At 46.2% G+C, this 20,109-nt stretch overlaps 1 protein-coding gene and 1 long non-coding RNA gene across 5 annotated transcripts in view; one reads left to right on the top strand and one right to left on the bottom strand.

Moving 5' to 3' along the window:
* The window catches only part of KLHL23 (kelch like family member 23), a 141,567-nt gene that overhangs the window by 73,392 nt on the left and 48,066 nt on the right, over positions 1–20,109 (top strand). The window lies entirely within an intron of this gene.
* Positions 1,445–20,109, bottom strand: part of LOC146861215 (uncharacterized) — a 170,430-nt gene continuing 151,765 nt past the window's right edge. The window contains exons 3-4 of the long non-coding RNA XR_014978927.1: positions 3,805–4,184; positions 1,445–3,082 (exon numbers count right to left, since the gene is read on the bottom strand). This is a non-coding gene — a long non-coding RNA (uncharacterized LOC146861215). The remainder of the gene's footprint in view (positions 3,083–3,804; positions 4,185–20,109) is intronic.

Here is a 20,109-nt window from a genome sequence, read left to right as displayed (position 1 = left end):
TAACATGTTAGTTACATTAAGAGTGGAAACATCATCATTCCATTTTTTAGAATACATTCTTGATCTTGATGATAACTGAACCCAATATCTAGCATGAACAGGTACTTTGCCATTGTATTGTGTATGTCATGGCCAGACTATTTAATTGTTTCTTCATGTTGGACAATAGTTCAGTTCAGAAAACTTTATTTCGGCCAATATGACCATAAAAGTATATATATAATACATTACATTTCATTCGATTCAAAGATAAAATAGTAAAAGGAAATCCATTTGTCTCGCAAGAATGCATGTGCATCACGCGAATATAACATGAAGGCAATCTATGTTTCGATCAGCCCAAACCCAATAACTTCATTAAAGTGCATGTTGGACAATAGTATTTTTACTTCACTGGCATGAATAACTCCTTTTTAACACCTTGGTAATGAAACATTATTGGATTTTTAACCAGATTTCGAAATTGAATGATGGTCTCAATTCACTGTCTTGTAATATATTTGACTGATCTCCTAGACAGCTGCGTTTTCATTACCCTGCTAATGTTGAATTGTATTTTACTTCAGAAAGACTCAGAAGGACCCATCATACTATTTTGAGCATCAATAACATTATTTAAAAACATTGACTTTCATCACTCTATTAATGCTTTAACTAATAAATTAAACGGTTTGAGACACAGAATTAGGGCCATGTGAGTCTCAATAGCCTTATGACAGTAAAGAAACCCATTACCGGTCAAAATTTGAAGTGAAAATCATAAAGGTTTTGTTCAAATTAAAATCAGCATCATTGATGCTTCAAATAATAACGATTGTGAGAGGCAACAGCATCAGGTCGAACTCCAAAGCAAATAAATAGCCAGAACCAAATTTTAGTTCAGCAAAGGACTACCATAAATCTGCTCAGGCAGTTAAAGTCTACGTATAAAAGAAATAGATAGACTAATGTGAGTTTGCACAGTTGAAGGCGAGAAAAGATTGCCACACATTCCAAAAAGGTACATTTTATAGGTTCCAGGTAGTGAAAGTGACATGATAGGACTGCACTAATAAAGTTGCCTACGCATAGACCATAGTAAAACATTAAAGTATGATAAATCAAATCAGAAACATTTCAGAACGCCTACTTTCATGTATAATTATAATAAGGCATACACAGGAAATAAAGTACATTTGTGCAACAAGTGAAAACAATACACAATGCAACTGCTTAGAGCAGACCCAGGCAAAGAACCTTGAATATGTTGCAAATATAGGACTATTCTGCACATGGTTTTCTGCTCGGTTTTAATACATTTCAGCTCAACAAAATAAAAAAACACCACTTAATGAATTTTATTTTGCTTATTTTCTGAAAAGGAAAAACACTGAAGAGAAACATGGTTGTATGTGATTTCATGGAAAAATGATTTAATGTAATAACGTTACTGAGAACCCATTTCAACTAAACTGTTTAATGGAATTTTTCAGAACAAACGGCATTTAGCTTTTCTTAGAAACCAATTCATAGAATATTTGTTTAGTTAAAATTGGCTTTTGAATACTTATTTTTTAAGTGTAAATCAATGGTTACAGGTCTTACTTTCAGAAACAGTTTTGTCTGAGATATTTCCTTCAGTGCTTTACTTCAGGGCACATTATTTCATATTTATGGGCCATATGTAGGTAGAACTGAATTTGCGATTCTGAAATAGCGATTTTTGGCGAATCGCAATTTCGGAATCGCAAATTCCGATGTAGGTATTTTTTCGCTATTATTTAGCGATTCCCAAACATTCGCAGAATTAATTTGCGATTACTTAAATAGCGATTCCTTAATAGCGAAATCGCAAATAAGGATTCGCTAATCCGGGAATCTGCAATTCAGGTGCAGAATGATGACATCACACCCAGGAAGGTTGACTGCCCATGCTGCACCTGATTGCCAGCAGCTGTGTTTGAGCCAGTAGCTGTGTGAGAGCCTGTGTGGAGAGGAGAACAGTTGTGCTCAACTACTGAAAGCAAGCCAAATGGATTCCCAGGGGCCAGAGAAGCAGCATGAAGAACCAGTAAGGAAAAGAAAGCATACATTCAGCGACAGGGAGCTGGAGGTCTTCACCCAGGAGGTTGTCACCAGCCATGATGTCCTATTTGGGAAAAGTTCCCTATGTGTGCCAGAGGCCAGAAAGCGCAAAATTTGGAGTGACATCCAAGAAAAAGTGAATGCCATTGGTGTCACACACCGAGGACCTCCGAAAACGGTGGTATGACATGCGGCAAAGGTCAAAGGAGAGGGTGGCCACAAGACTTGCAGAGGCCAAAAAAAACGGTGGGGGGCCTTCCACTGCAACAGAACCGACACCCCTGGAGGAGCTGGTGGAGGGCACACTGCAGCCTGAGAGTGTGAGTGGAGGGGCTGACCTGGACAGCTCCGAACACACAGACACCAGACAAGGTAAGATGCATGCTAAAACCCCCTGATACATCCTCAACCCACTCACACACCCCAAAAGGCCACCTGACCGCAACTCCAGTACATGTCAAACAGCACACCCAGAAATGCATTATGGGAGATGTAGTCACATGCACTGATAACTGTGCCAGTGAGACACAGCCAGGTGGAATAGGGAGGACTCCATCATGCAGATAGTGAAAAAGACAGCTAGTACCCATGTGAATTTATTGTGTAAAATGTAATGCATTACAAATGCCAGATAGGACACAGAACTAATGTGTGCCATTCAATCCACAGCACCACCACCAACACAGGAAATTGAGGATGAATGTGAGGAAACAGCGAGATGGAGGACGAGGCAGGGCAGGAGGAGCAGGGCGAATCCAGCACTGCAGACGCTGCACCATGCAGGTGGCGCAACATTGTCACACCACTTCCAATGTTGGAGGTGCAGGCACCAGGCACAGCAGAAGAGCAACAGCCAGTGCACAGGCAGCGTGCAGGACAGCAGCAAACACAGTCCCCTGAACACTCCAGATTAGGGAGAGGGATGAGACGCAGGGCACGGGCGTCCACCAGCACTGCTCCTGGCGAAGAGGACACAGTGTTCTCCGGGCTTGAGGGCAGCATGCTCAAACAACAGCGCCTGCAAGTAAAGGGGATACGGTCAATCCAGCGGCAACTGGCTGCACACAACCACAATATGACCGAATTGCGCGCAGGTGTAATGGCCATAACTGGTGCATTGGAGGGACTATGCAGGGAGATCGTGCGGGACAGGGCAGCCCGGCGCAGGGAGAGACATCGCCTATACACACGGCTGGACTTATACACCAGAGCAGTCAACCGCCAGTCAACCGCCACATCCCTGCTGGCCAGAAGATGTGTGAGCATGCAGCGCGAGATGGCCCACTGCTGCCAGGACGTTGGCAGTGTCCTGGTGCAGGTTACACATGCGGTGGACCAGATGCGCGCAACTGCCACAGGTGACATAGGCACACTTAGTGCAATGGACACCGATGAACAGTCAAGCAGGAGCAGCATCACTCCCCCAATTCCGCAGGACAGATGCCGGAGTGCACGCCAGGGCAGAGTGGATGATGACTCCAGGGAGGCCACAGCGCAGACACAGCGAGGCTCAACAGGCCGTGCACATAGGAGGTGAAGGGACACCAGGGACTAATGACCATGTGTGACGCAACACAGTCCATAAGGACTCAGTGGCTGATGGCAGTTATTGCACTGTGACAGAAACATGTGCAAGCACGAATTGTGCAGTCACAATGTAAGATACATTATTTCCTGAATATAAGGAAATAAACATCCCTGTAAAACACCATTCAGTGGCCTCGTGTCCTCATTACTCACTTAGAAGTAGTTTTGTGTGATCTCATCTCGTCTCATGCGTCCAGCAGCCGCACCAGCCCCACCTGCCGGGCCGCGATGTGGAGCTGGTCCATCCTCATCTGATGATTCAGAGTCTGTCAGGTCCACTGGTGTTCCTTTTTTGGTAGCGATGTTGTGTAGCATTGCACAGGCAACCACTATCTTGCAACATGTCTCAGGGCTGTACTGTAGCGCACCTCCACTCTTATGGAGGCATCGGAAACAGCTCTTTAGGATTCCAAAGGTCCTCTCAATGGCATAGTGTGTAGCTCTGTGTGCGCTGTTGTACCTCCTCTCACCTGCAGTTGCTGGATTCAGGTACGGTGTGAGGATGTAGTCTCGTACAGCATACGCACTGTCAACTGCAGGGTATAAACAGAATCATGTTCAATAATGTCCTTCCACTGCATCACTCTACTGGTTCTGTGTCTGAATGGCATGCATTTACCTAGCAGGTAGCCCTCTCCAAATTCGCCATTTGAGAGTCTGCGATGTAATGCACAGTGGCAAAACATGAATGAGTCGTTTGTGCTTCCTGGGTATTTGGCCACAATATCTGTGATAATATGTTCGGCATTGCACGCTACCTGGATGTTCAGGGAATGATATGACTTCCTGTTGCGGAACACATACTCATTGTGTGATGGGGGTGAGATTGCGACATGGGTCCCATCTACGCAGCCAATTACATGGGGGAATTGGGCTATTTGGTAGAATTCCTGCTTGGTCTGATCCAGTGCCTGTGGTGTGTTTGGAAATTGTATGTGGTGATGCAGCCTCTATACCATTGCATCCAGGAAAGCGTGGAAGAAGCGCGAAAGTGCACTTTGCGAGACACCTCCTGCTGTGGCAATGACCCCCTGAAAACTCCCTGATGCCAGGAGGTGCAGTGAGCACAGGACCTGAACATGGGTGGGAATGGTGCGTGCCCTGCATGTGGGGTGTTTAAGTATGGGTGTAAGCTCCTCAATTAAATCCAGGATGCTGTCTGGGTGCAGCCTGTAGTTCACATGGATCTCCTCCTCGGTCAGTTGGAAGAGGGTGATGCGTGCTCTGTAGATCCTTTCCTGGCGTCTCCTTCTCTGCGTGGCATCCCTGATTCGCAGCCTCCTGGCTATCACGTAGAGGCCAGCCATGGTGGGAAGTCCCAGTGGCATTGTGGGCCTGTTTAAATAGGTTGCACTTGGTTACCACCTGCTCAGAGTTGGTGGTAATTGAGAAGTGCAAAAAAGCGAATTTCGAGGATTAGCTATTTGCGATTTTTTCCTACATATATTTTTGCGAATTCGCTATTTGCGAGGTCGGTGATAGCGATTCTCGCAAATAATGGCACGCAGACTGCGATTACGCAATTTTATTCGCAGATTTTGCAATACGCAAAAATGCTAATCGCTATATTAGCGAATCGCTTTGTAGAGCAGCGGACACCTTTCCTACATTGGTGCAGTCAGTTTTGTGATCGCAAACACCCAGATTTTTGCGAATCGCAGTGTTTGCGATCGCAAAAGTGATTCCTATATATGGCCCTATATCTTTTACATTGTCCGACAATTCCTTTGGATGCTTTTAATTCGCTGAGTACTCACCACCCATAAACACCGTCCATCGCTGAGCCCTCACAACCCCAAAACACCATCAGTCTCTGCCCCTAACACTCACCAGCTCCTCACCATACCTAAACTTCACTCATCCCTGAAGCCTAAAATCCCTTTCTACCCCAAAAATCCATCATCCCTGAACCATAAAATCACTCACTACCCCTAACTCTAACCATTCCCTAACTCTAATAATCCCTTTCTACGCCTAAACCCCACCCATCCCTTACCTGTTAAAACATCTCAGCACAACCAAACTTCACCCATCCCTAAACCGTAAAAAACCCTCACCTCCCTTAAACACTAGCCCTCCATGACCCATAAGATCTCTACATTGCCCCAAACTACCCATTCCTAAGCCCTTAAACCCCTTTCTACATCTAAACTTCACCCATCTCTGAATCCTAAAATCATGTCACCACCCTAAACTCCACCCCATCCTGAACTCTAAAAACTCTTCACTACCCCAATAACTACCCATAATTGAACTTTAAAAACCCTCACCAGTCATAAACTCCGCCCATCTATGAACCATAAAACCCCTCATGACCCTTACAATCCACCCATACCTGAAACCCGAAAACACCTCACACACCTAAACACCACTCATCTGTGAGCCCTAAAAACCCATCATCACCCCTACACTCCACCCATCTCTGAACCCTAAAAACCCCTTTCTATACCTGAACTCCAATTATTCAGGAGCTCTAAAAATCCCTCATTGCCCTAAACATTACCCACCCGTAAACCCAAAAACCCCACAGTAGACCTAAACGCCACCCAACTTTAATGTAATTTTGGATTTTTCCTTAAAATTACCTTTTCTTTAAAATATTTCCTTCACATTTTGATTATTTTTCCTCAAAATAGTTTTTTTATGATTTGATTTCTTCCAAAGTGGTTTTTCAGTTTTTGTTTTCCATTAATTCACACACATCAGAAACATGGACGTAGGTAACTCCTTCATTTCAATTTAAAAGTACCATTTTCTCTGTCACTGTAAAACGAATACCAATGCACGCGGACTTTGACCTTGTCATGTCATTTGAAGCTTATTTATACCAAGGAAAACACATTTAAATCAAGCATTATTTTATATTTATTAAAAATTATCATTGTCCTTCTGTAGTCCTCAGACTTGTTCTGGTTGGATCTCTGGTTCATGATAGGCTTTATTATACCAGCAGTCTACACTTTGGAATCAAATGTATAGTCCAGAATCTCAAAGGGATGGTCTCTGGCCAAAAGTCATTTGGGCTGACAAGCTACTTTATGATGGGACTTGGCGGTGCTCACCTAGGCCTTTTCTGGAATCTGGAGAATTTTACAAAACAATGGGCAAGTACTATTGGCTAACTTTGGATATTTTTCAAAGATAATTCTGCATGGTATTATGGACATTTTACCACAAGGAATTGTCATGGACTTTCTAAAGTATGTTGAGATAACACCACAGTTTAAAACTATGGTAAACGATATAATTGAAAGTTCACTGGATCAGAAACACTGGTCATTACTGGGTTAGACTTTTACTTAAAAAGGTTTGATGTCTCCTTCAAAGATCATTTAGGGAGCTTTAAGGAAATGGTCTACATCAGGTCTGCACTACAAGTCAAAATAGGATAAAAATAATAGGCACATTTCTAGTGGGCATTGAGGGTTCTCCACTGACATTTAAAACAAAATAGGTGAAACAAATTATAGTATACTGGGCTAGATAAATACAGTTTGGTGGTCTTCATCAAGGACATCTTAAGACAAATTGAGGCAAGTTCTGCATTTAAAAGCACATTGATGTAGTACTAGTTAAAGTGGGTAGAATTTTAAAGCTACAAGATAGGTGGCAGAACATCTGAGGATATTTTGGTTACATTGGTGGCGGCAAAGGGACATTTAAACGCACACTAGAAATGTACCATACATCACACCTCGGTGGCATACTTACTAAAAGTGGCTTGGGAATTCACAGAGTTTCAACATTTAACTACGCAGGAGCTATATTTGAATAATCTTTTGCTTCTCTTCACTTAGAGGATTTCCCAAGCTCACTGTCCGTTCGCAAATTAAAATCACTTTCAACAACCAATTCCCTGTTTGCAGATCTCCTATAGTCTAGGCAGTTATTTTAGAAAATCCCACTTTGAAACGAGGTCTACTCAGAATTCTGTTGTCAACCTGGAACTGGGATGGGAGCGCTTGTTTATGGTGGCCACAGTGGACAAACACCGATATATAGCATATTACACCGTCTTTCTTATAATCAATCCCTTGGGGGTAAAGAGGCTCAAAACATTTATTAATGTCAAATCCTATAAACGACATGTTAGGCAGAGCAGTAAAGAAACTGGAAGAAAGTTGCAGACTGTGAAGTTACATGACAGTCAGTATACATTGACCCTGACCAAATCATTTGCAGGTGATTCTAGGGCACTTATAAGTGCTAACTGCAGTAAATGTAAAAGTGGCAGAAGGCAGCAAAAAATTTTTTTTCTCCGAAATATTATAATAAAAAGCAATGTCACATAAGGACACTAAAAGTAATTTGGAGAACAATTCATGAAGTCTCTTGTTGCTAATTACAAATGCTTCTAAGAACTGTTATGTGATGCAGTCAATATTTAATCAAGATCACTGACTGCCTTAAAGTTATTGTTTTACAAAAACAGCTTGTAGCTAAACGAAGGGCAGCTGACAAGCATGCTGGAAAATGGCATCAACAATATCTGAAAGGCAGTGTTTCTACTAGATCTTTTTCACAGAAATGGTAGGTGATAAAAAAGCTAGCACATCTACGCAAAGGTATGTCTAAAGTTGATATAATGTACATAGGATTGCCACCGGGCCAGTACTTTGCTGAGATGGCAGGTATCTTCATTTCAAGGCTGGAAAACTATTGGTAAATTCAGCAAAAGTAAGTATATTTCGCCTTCAAAACATATCTAAAACAGCAAACACAAGATAAAATTACTTCGGTGTATTTTAGAGCTGTCTGAACTATTCTCCAGTTACTTGTATAGCAAATCAAGCATTGGCATAGCCAATAGGTCTCGCTTTTGGGACCTTATAAGTATTTAGTTATGCTGCACAATATCCTTGGTGCAACAACATCAACTGTTACATGGCTAAAACACTTATAAGGTCCCAATGACGAGACCTATTTGCTATGCCAATGCAAGCATTGGCAAAGCCAACAGGTCACGCCTTTAATATGTGATGGATGGTATCATTGTAATGCAGTGGAATGTGTTTGAATGTGTGTGTGTTGTAAGCGTTGTAATTGTTTTTGTGTTCTGTGTAAATCTGTTTTACATGTGCTTTTGTATCAAATGCTTTTATTCAATTTTGTACTAGTGATATTTGTTTATTGTGCATACAAAATGTGCACATATTTATTTTTTCGAATAATCAATTTGTTACTGCACATGAACTTAGTATCCCGTGTGAGTGGAGCCTCTTTACAAAAGTAAATATATTGCGTACGCAGTAGTAGAACATGTAACAGCACTTTTGTGATTCATATTTTTTAATTCTCTTGTAAAGTGCGGCCTGCAAGGGAGATTTTTTTTAAAAATTAAAGTACACCTAGTAGCCACTTGACCGGACCCTCGTTGGTTTAGAAAAGATATTGTGTACGCAGTAGTATTGCTGTCACCTGGAGGCTGCTTTAAAGGCTTTCCATGGATTACATTGTATCAGAGGCAGCGTACATCCAAAAGTACTTTAGGAGGAACAGCAATTGATTTTTTTTTAAAACATATTTTATTGACTTTTAATGGTACCATTTGGGCAGCAGTCCGACAGTTACACGTTAGACAGGATCGTGCCAAAGTACCAAACGCATAAACCATATTGACTACAGATGTTTATATAACAACAAAACTTTATGCAGACAGTTCCATTCTTCATACAGTATAAGTGCGTGGATGAGTACACGTGTAGGTAATAGTGATGGTATATCCGGATAACCGACCGAAAATCTCACAAATATTTAAAAGCACAAAGATGGAGCGTCCAGGGGATGTCAGATACAGCAGCACATCATCCGCATAGAGGGAAATGCGGTTTTCCCAGTTTGGCGTCCATTTGAGTCCACGAATCATCGGCTCCCACCTGATCCATGCCGCCAGTGGTTCCAACACGAGTGCGAAGAGCAACGGGGACAGTGGACACCCCTGGCGCGTTCCTCGCACCAGTGGGAAGTCTCTAGTTATATGACCATTGGCCACTACATGTGCTAACGGTTTAGTGTTGAGCAGTTGTATCCACGCACAGAATTTCGGGCCAAAGCCTAAGTGTCTAAGGACTGCAAAAAGATATGGCCACTCCACCATGTCAAATGCCATCCGCGCATCAAGGGAAAGGATAACCGCCGGTTCCTGAATCTGGGACATGCAAACCATTACTCCCTGCAGCCGCCGCAGGTTGAGAGCCGTGCTATTTGGCATAAACCCAGATTGATCCGGGTGAATTAGGGTCGTAAGATGTGGGGTCAACCGTGTCGCCAACAGTTTGGCTAATATTTTGGCTTCAGCATTAAGCAACGAAATCGGACGGTACGAGGCGCATTCTTCAGTGGGTTTACCGGGTTTCGGGATCGTCACAATGGTAGCCATGCGTTGATCTTGTGGGAGCTCCCCTGCCTCGAGGCTCCCAAGATACATATTTAAAAAGATAAGGGGCAGTCATAGCGGCCGTCTTTTTATACAATTCAATGGGCAAACTATTAGGTCCCACCGCTTTCCCCGACTGTAGGGAGCCGATAGCCACTTGTAGTTCTTCGACCGTTAGGTCGGCTTCCAGGGTGAGGGCTTCTTCTGGGGATAATTTAGGCAAATTAATATCCCTAATATACGTTTGAGCCTCTATCGTTTCTATAGTCGTCTGTGACTCGTATACCTGTTTGAAATACCCGGCTAATGTATTCACTATTTCTTCCGGCGCAGCCACCAATGAGCCATCTGGTGTCCGTAACTGCGCTATCGATCTTTGCGCTCGCTCCTTTTTATCGAGCCAGGCTAAAAGTTTACTAGCCTTATCACCTATCTCATATATCGTGTGCCGCGTGGCTTGGAGCCGGGCCCTAGTCGCCTCCAGCTGGTATTCCCTGAATTCACATTGTTTAGCGCGCAAGGTTCGGGATGTCTCTGATGACGGATTCTGTGCGTGTTGATCTGTAGCATTACTCAGTTCAGACTCTATGGTATCTAGTTCAGCTTGTTTTGCCCTCTTGTGACCTTCAACAGAAGAAATGGCCTGCCCACGGATCACCGTTTTATTATGCTTCCCAAAGAATACTTGGGGACTGGACTGAGGAAGCGTTCTCCTGGAAGTAATGTTGTGTCACCGTGACTATGTCTTTTGAAATCTTAGGGATTTGTAAATATCCCAGATACACGGGATAGACACGCTTCCGTGCTTTGTGATGGTTTGTGCATGTTAGCATTAATGGTGAGTGGTCTGAAATACCCCTAGGGCTGATCTCAACGTCCACCACATTCGTGAGATGGTCTGCGGCTGTAAAAAAGTAATCGATGCGTGAGAGGCTATTATGTACCCCCGACTGAAAAGTGTATTGCCGCGCTTCTGGATGTCTGTATCTCCACGCATCTGTAAGCCCGAGGGCATCCAAAAAGCCCTCCATACGCGCAGTGCCTGCTGTGTTCTGCCTGGGGGGATGCCTATCTCTGGTTCCATCAATGACAGCATTGAAGTCCCCACCAATCAGTATCATACCTGCTGGAAGACCTAATAAAAATGCGCTAAGCGCTGGGAGAGCTATTGAGTGAAGGGCCGGGGGGATGTATACTGACACGATATTAAACAGTTTCCCTTCCCATTGACAGGTAATTGCCGCAAATCGACCCTGGTCATCCTTTTGAGTATGCTGTATTATTAGTGGAAACTGTTTACGCACTAAAATACCCACACCTCTTGAACCAGAAGAGAACTCGGAGTGCACCACCATTCAGAACCCCCATCGATCCATAGCCCTGCAGGCCGAGCCCACCAAGTGTGTTTCTTGCAGCAGGGCCACCGCCGGCGCGCATCTCTTTAAATACTGTAGGATCAGACCTCTCTTTATTTTATCCCCCAGCCCATGTGCATTCCATGTAAGCAGCGTTAAGGGGTTAATCGGAGACACCGGAGGTAATTGTGAATTAGACTCAATTCGTGCCTGCGTCATCCCTTTCCATCACGCACAATCTGCCTTTTCTCAGGATCATTTACATAGTGCACCCAGAAACTTTTTCTAATCACAGACTGGAAGTGTGCCATGTTCGCCCGTATAGGAATCAGAACCAATAACAGAAAATACCAACTCAATGTTTCCCTTTCTCCCACCCACCTCCCTACCTCCCAGCTCGCCCAAGCCAAACTTCTGTTGATGAACGCATGGTCGTCATGGTATCGAGGTGGGCGTGCACGAATGCAGACAGTATTCAGGCGTCTCTCTTGTAGGGTGCACAGCATACCCACTATTCGTTTTAGGAAAGACCGCATCCAATGTACCTACACTCGCATATTCTTCACAATTTGGCTAGCCCACAAAAAGTAATAAAAACCATAACAAACCCAAAATGAAAAACAACCCCCCCTCTAGCACCCCCCTCCCTGCTTCCCTGCCAGACGGACCCCCAACTATCCGCCACCCCAACTTAGCAGAGTGCTTTATTCCCAGTAACAGTACTTGCGTGTGGGGGGGAGAAGTCCGTGGAGTGCCGCCATCCATCCCCTCCTCAAAGACAGGTTATCAACAAGAGCGCGCTATAGGCCATCCTTCAGTCCTGTTACTGTGGTCCTTTTGCCTACCACCTTCGAGTGGGAGGACCATGTTGTTCGTATCTTGGACATGTAGCAGCTGCCCTCCTCATATATGGTTAAGCCGTATAATCTCTCTCTACACTGGCGTGACCCAAGTACGTAACGTCTCCGTGCTTCAATCCTCGGTCGCAATCTGTTTTGTACGCACTAAAATACCCACACCTCTTGAACCAGAAGAGAACTCGGAGTGCACCACCATTCAGAACCCCCATCGATCCATAGCCCTGCAGGCCAAGCCCACCAAGTGTGTTTCTTGCAGCAGGGCCACCGCCGGCGCGCATCTCTTTAAATACTGTAGGATCAGACCTCTCTTTATTTTATCCCCCAGCCCATGTGCATTCCATGTAAGCAGCGTTAAGGGGTTAATCGGAGACACCGAAGGTAATTGTGAATTAGACTCAATTCGTGCCTGCGTCATCCCTTTCCATCACGCACAATCTGCCTTCTCTCAGGATCATTTACATAGTGCACCCAGAAACTTTTTCTAATCACAGACTGGAAGTGTGCCATGTTCGCCCGTATAGGAATCAGAACCAATAACAGAAAATACCAACTCAATGTTTCCCTTTCTCCCACCCACCTCCCTACCTCCCAGCTCGCCCAAGCCAAACTTCTGTTGATGAACGCATGGTCGTCATGGTATCGAGGTGGGCGTGCATGAATGCAGACAGTATTCAGGCGTCTCTCTTGTAGGGTGCACAGCATACCCACTATTCGTTTTAGGAAAGACCGCATCCAATGTACCTACACTCGCATATTCTTCACAATTTGGCTAGCCCACAAAAAGTAATAAAAACCATAACAAACCCAAAATGAAAAACAACCCCCCCCTCTAGCACCCCCCTCCCTGCTTCCCTGCCAGACGGACCCCCAACTATCCGCCACCCCAACTTAGCAGAGTGCTTTATTCCCAGTAACAGTACTTGCGTGTGGGGGGGAGAAGTCCGTGGAGTGCCGCCATCCATCCCCTCCTCAAAGACAGGTTATCAACAAGAGCGCGCTATAGGCCATCCTTCAGTCCTGTTACTGTCGTCCTTTTGCCTACCACCTTCGAGTGGGAGGACCATGTTGTTCGTATCTTGGACATGTAGCAGCTGCCCTCCTCATATATGGTTAAGCCGTATAATCTCTCTCTACACTGGCGTGACCCAAGTACGTAACGTCTCCGTGCTTCAATCCTCGGTCGCAATCTGTTTTGTACGCACTAAAATACCCACACCTCTTGAACCAGAAGAGAACTCGGAGTGCACCACCATTCAGAACCCCCATCGATCCATAGCCCTGCAGGCCAAGCCCACCAAGTGTGTTTCTTGCAGCAGGGCCACCGCCGGCGCGCATCTCTTTAAATACTGTAGGATCAGACCTCTCTTTATTTTATCCCCCAGCCCATGTGCATTCCATGTAAGCAGCGTTAAGGGGTTAATCGGAGACACCGGAGGTAATTGTGAATTAGACTCAATTCGTGCCTGCGTCATCCCTTTCCATCACGCACAATCTGCCTTCTCTCAGGATCATTTACATAGTGCACCCAGAAACTTTTTCTAATCACAGACTGGAAGTGTGCCATGTTCGCCCGTATAGGAATCAGAACCAATAACAGAAAATACCAACTCAATGTTTCCCTTTCTCCCACCCACCTCCCTACCTCCCAGCTCGCCCAAGCCAAACTTCTGTTGATGAACGCATGGTCGTCATGGTATCGAGGTGGGCGTGCATGAATGCAGACAGTATTCAGGCGTCTCTCTTGTAGGGTGCACAGCATACCCACTATTCGTTTTAGGAAAGACCGCATCCAATGTACCTACACTCGCATATTCTTCACAATTTGGCTAGCCCACAAAAAGTAATAAAAACCATAACAAACCCAAAATGAAAAACAACCCCCCCCTCTAGCACCCCCCTCCCTGCTTCCCTGCCAGACGGACCCCCAACTATCCGCCACCCCAACTTAGCAGAGTGCTTTATTCCCAGTAACAGTACTTGCGTGTGGGGGGGAGAAGTCCGTGGAGTGCCGCCATCCATCCCCTCCTCAAAGACAGGTTATCAACAAGAGCGCGCTATAGGCCATCCTTCAGTCCTGTTACTGTGGTCCTTTTGCCTACCACCTTCGAGTGGGAGGACCATGTTGTTCGTATCTTGGACATTTAGCAGCTGCCCTCCTCATATATGGTTAAGCCGTATAATCTCTCTCTACACTGGCGTGACCCAAGTACGTAACGTCTCCGTGCTTCAATCCTCGGTCGCAATCTGTTTTGTACGCTCATCCTCACGCTCCCATTTACTGGTCCCTGGAGTCATCATCTTCTATGTGTTGCTGCTGTCGTCTCTCCGTTCGTCTGGATCCTTCCACTCGCCGCCATCCCTCGAGCCAGTCATGGGCCTCCTCCGGGCCCTCAAAAAACCAGGTTTTGCCATCCGCCACTACACGTAGCTTCGCCGGAAACAGCATGGAGTATGGTAGTTCCCCGCGTCTGAGTTCTTTCTTTATCTCAAAAAAGCTCCTGCGACGCTTAGTTACTGCCGCCGTGTAATCCGGGAAGAAGGACACCACTGAGTTTTGGATGCGCAGCGGTGGAGCCACCCTCTCCGTTTGTAGTATAGCATCCCTGTCCCGGAAATTGAAAATATGGGCCAAGACTGGTCTAGGGGGAGCCCCGGGTTTGGGCCTACCCCCCGGCACTCTGTGTGCCCTCTCCACAGAGAAAAAGTTCGAAAGTCCTCTGGGTTGAAGTGTGTGTTTTATGAGATCCTCAACGTACAGATCCATGGCTGGACTCCCTTCACTTCCGGGAATACCCGTGATTCGGACGTTGTTGCGCCGAGAGCGCCCCTCCTGGTCGTCCAGCTTCTCTGCCATAAGTCTATTTCCTGCTTCCAAATGACCGACCCTTTGAAGCAGCACAGTGGTGTCCTTTGACAAGGATTTTGTCACTTGCTCAACCTCCGTGACCCTGGCCGTCATCTTCTGAAAGTCTGCCCTCAGGAAGGAGACATCGGTGGAGATGGACCCCACTGTTGATTGTACTTTACCGAGAGCCGCCATGATATCTTCCAGCGTCACTTTCGTCGCTCCCTCCAGACCTGAGTCTGTCAGATATGTCTTTGCGCTCAGAGAGAGCGGGAAGGTCCTTGTGGTAGGCATATTTATCCAGTTTGCCCTGTGAGTTCGTGCGTGGGCCCCTGCACCCCATTTTCACCCAATGCTGTATTGCGCCGGTCGGTAATCGCCGCCGCCTGCCGCGGGTGCACACTCCGAGTGCGGCCTGTCGGTTTTTCCGCCACACTGGTAGCTGGAATTTGGTGGGGCTTTGGACCGTTGAAGCGCCGCCAGTAAATGTGCACCGAAGCACCAGCGACACTCGATCACTCTGTACGACCTCTCTCAGCCTCTCTAGGTCATCAGGTATTGTGCCTGTGCTCAGTCGCAACCACTGTCCCAGGCTATGCCAGCCTTATACGCAGTGTTGCTGCAGATGCCACCAATGGTGTCACCCGGGGCACAAGGGAAAAGTTTGTATTCAATTTGTGCACCCCCCCCCCCCGATTCAGCAAGGGCCGTTTCGAGCGCTGCTCTGTGCTCCAGGTCACTTAACACAGCAGGGATGCTGCAATCTGTCACCTATGCCAGGCCTGCAACAACAAGCCTCTCTAGTTCTCTGTGCGACTGCACACAGGCACGCGTGGCAATTGAGGTCCCATCCTTCCCCGGGCGTCCAGGCCCCTCTCCGCACCAGTGCTCTCCAATCTGCACTCACCGGCTCAGGTCGTGCTTTCCCCAGTGTGCGCACCTCGATATCTCCGCCTCCGCTCGCGGTCGCATGAGCAGGGCGCCCCCTCCGTTATGGTCTGCCTTTGTGCACCACGTTTTGACACAGGGCCCGAATCAGCCCCGTAGGCGCCCTGCGAGTGTGGGGGAGGGAGAAGGAATCACCTGACGCGCTCGTTATTTACGGGCGGGTACAGCTCCCGGTAGCCGCCGTCCGCCAAAGCTCCCACTTTACTCTGCGCTGCCCAGTTGCTCCAGCTTACATCCGCGCGTCCAGGCCGCTTCCTTTGGCACGCACCCTCCAGCTTGTGCGAAACTCTTTCCGACCAATAAGTAGCGCGATCGATGCCTCTCACCTTCGGCTTTCATGGAATGTCTGTTGAGGCAGGATTATTGCCCGGATTTATGTCGGATTGATCGGGGAACCATAGCCTCTCTCGGAGCTCCTCTAGATCGTGGCCATCTTGATCGGCTGCAAGCCACGCCCCCCCACCCCCATGGACTCCTTTTTAATAATCTGTTGAAATAATTATAATCAATAAATTGAAAGAAAGTGATGTACAGCAAAGTGAAAAGTGGAAACATAAGAAATGCAGATGCAAAAAAGTTGCCCATCCGAAACAAAAAAGTGTTTGCCAAAATAGAGTTAGCAGATGCAGTCACACCGACTACATTGTAACACAGGCTGTTAATTGAAGCAAGTTTCTGGACTGCTTGTGTGAAAAGCCTATGGGAGTCCGGTTTCAGACTAGTGTATGCTTTAAACACACATTTTGTAACAGGCAGAGTTCATATGAAAGGGCTTTTGTAAGTCTTTTTTTTAATCTCTTAGCTAAGTGCACCATGCAAGGGGGATTTGTTATATTAAAGTGCACGGTGCACCTTGTTTTGCTATGAGTAGATCCTCTTTACAAAAGTAAATATATTGCATATGTAGTAGAAGTGCTCCGAACTGAATGTTCTTTAAATCACTTTCCATGGATTACATTGTAACAGAGGCAGAGTACATATGAAAGCCTTACAGGAGTAGTTTTATCCAGAGGGCGCTGGACAGCGTTTTGGAATGAACTTTGTGGCAAGAGATAAACACTTTGCACATGATCAGCACTTTAATTCTAACAATTACATTAATTTGTTTCAGATGTGCTGGGACATTCATAGATGTTCTCAGAATCAGAGAATAATTATACTGCATGATCAATAGTCCGTGCCATCTAAAGAAAGTCACACAGAGCAGGTAGAAGAACAAACACATACAGCCACACGACTGCTTTAATAATCTGTGCCATTGAACGAAAGTGACGTACAACAAAGTGAAACATGGAAAAATAAAAAATGCAGATGCAAAAAGAAATTGCCCATCCGAAATGAAAAAAGTGTTGGCAAATAAAAGTTCTCAGAAGCACAGTGCCAGTATTTATTAGTACTTTGTCCATGCTCCTGTAGAATTGACAAGCATTGGCCGCGCGGCAATAAAAGTAACGCCGCGCTGCCGTAAAAGCGAAAGTCATTGCGATCACTCTGAAAGCGAAAGTGATCGCGATGACGCGCTAAAGCACGCTAGGGATGCGCGTGCAGCAGCGGTGGGAGGGGCGGAGGCAGGGTGCAAGCAAGAGGAAAGACAGATGGAGCTGAAGGCTGGCGGTTCGCGCGTGCACGCTCGCGTGAACGCAAGCTTGTCGCCAGCCAGCAGCTCTTTGAAAACTCACCTACTAAAGTCTCTCCGAGCAGCGCATGCACGCTGACTCAGCGAGACCTAAAAAGGGGCCACTCTCACGTGACAATTAATATCAAGGCTTTTAAAAATTTATAATATAATACTATACCTGCCAACTCACATGGTACCACCATGTGACACACGATATCGGCTCCCATCACACGGTCTCCTGGTGAGGAGCCGATAAGACAAGGTGGCGGGGAAAATGAGCTTAAAACAACTGTAAATAGTGGTTTTCCAGCTCGCTTTCCAAGGCTTTGAACTGCTGACGTCCACTAAGAGGCGAAAGAGGCGTGAAAACACTCCAGGACATGGGCAGCAGCCTCAGCATTTTTTGTTGGGGGGGTTGGAGGGGTTGGGGCGGGGTGGAGTTCAAAAGTGCCTTGTTGGTATTTCCCGGCATGGGGCCCCACCCCCTTCCTCACACGGTGAGATTGTTCAAGATGGCAGGTTTGTAATACCAGCTCCTGTCCCGTCCCAAACCTTACAGCACAACCCAATGATGGTATTTTACTCTTAGAAAGTTGTCTATCAGGGAGGCAGTGAGGGGTAGATGGAATGGAGAGGAGCTGGTTGTGGCATCATGTTACCTTCCAGCGGGGCTCCAAAGAGTAGAATTGGGGAAAATAGGAGACTGGATAGCCCAAATTCCAGATGAACTCCTGATTGTTGGAGGTCTCAATCTAACCCTGAACAGGGAGGTAGATAGGTTAGTCAAAAGTGGGGGAAGGCCATGAAAGGATACCTGGCTGCAGACCTTCACTGAGGAACTGGGGCTGGTAAATCTATGGTGGGCCACCCACCCGGGGACCTGCCACTACTTCAACCCATCAAACGCATCCCCTTCCAAAATACACTACTTCCTTGTTACCAGTGACTCAGCGGGGTAGAGATTGGAACACTGATATAGACATGTCCGTGAACTGCGAGGAGAGGGGATTTACGTACTTGGAAATCAATGTGACCTCGGATCCAAAACTGTTCTACAGCTGCAACCTTGGACGGATACTGTCAGAATTCTCAAAAGGGACATGGGACACTTGCGCAGGGCCCTGTTATTGATGGAGAGAGCAGAAGTTAACCCTCTGGAGTTTAAGGTCTTGGGTGTCCCCCCTGAATAAACAAGCTATTTGTCACATTTACATCACACTACTTAATAACAGTCAGGCACCTTTAAGTGATTTGAGAGAGAAATGGGAATACGATTGGGGACAAAGAAGGAGGGGTGGCCTGCAGATATTTCAGTGAGGTCACAATCTGAGCCAGATTTCGGCTGATACAGCTCAAACTGCTCCGTAGAGCCTACTTCACTAGGACCTGGCTATTCCCCATGGGCAGGACTTTCACTGATAAATGTCTGAGTGGGTGTGGACAACTGGGCACACTACTGCATATGTATGTATGAGGATCTATCAGTTTTGATGGGTATACAGCGCAAACTCTCACTGGCTGTAGGTGATTCGATAACACTTACCCCACCCAGCTGGAATGCTAGGTGTATGGGGAGAAATAACCCTAAACTGATAACCACTCCTCCTGCGTAATACAAGTCTGATGGTAGCCAGGGTGATGTAGTATGTTGCTGGGGGAGGGCAAACATCCCAATGCTAAGACTGTGGGCTACTAATATGGACTGTTTTAACAGGCTAAAGAACTCATATACAAAGCAAGGGGATCCCCACATAAATTCACCAAGATATGGGGACACTGGCAAGGTGTGGAAGATTGCTGATACACAGACACTTGGGCCAGTGTGCCTGCACTGAGGGCAGGAGAGTTACCACGATGGGGCAATGTATCAGTGGGCACCCTGTGGAAGGAAACGCCGAAAGGACACAAGGAAGGGAATTGGAATCCAAACGTAGCCCCCCTTTATGATGGCAGTCAGACAAGCGTCCGGCCGCCATCATTGCGGGATGGAAACTGCCCGACATGTAGAAGGGCCGGCTTTAGCACTGGTGGTGCCCGGTGCGACAATGTTTGTAGGCACCCGCCCATCCATGGTGGCGACCACCTCCACCACAGATTACCTCAACACTACCTTTTAACAGTGCCCCTCAAGTTTCCACAACCAGTCTATTTCAGATGCATTTAATTAGTTGTATAGTGTCATTCGTACCCGTGTAGGGTGTCATAGCACTTTGCATCGCACACACATTACACAAAGGCAATCAATTATATGTGTGTAAATCAGTGTACAGAAAATGTCACATAAGACAGAGGACGACAAGGTGTAGAAGTGACATGTCATCCATACTGGGAGGCAGTATAGTTTAAGGGTGCTTGGTCTGGAGAAGCACAAACTCAATTGAAAATGGAACTCCATGATAAGGGATTCTCTTTAATAATAAGAATCTATTTCTATGCTCTAATCTATACTTTGCAGT

The sequence above is a fragment of the Triturus cristatus genome, chromosome 3_1 (assembly GCF_964204655.1).
Source record: "Triturus cristatus chromosome 3_1, aTriCri1.1, whole genome shotgun sequence".
Taxonomy (NCBI): domain Eukaryota; kingdom Metazoa; phylum Chordata; class Amphibia; order Caudata; family Salamandridae; genus Triturus; species Triturus cristatus.
Note: the sequence above shows the minus strand (reverse complement) of the source record. Positions and strands in the feature narration are given on the sequence as shown.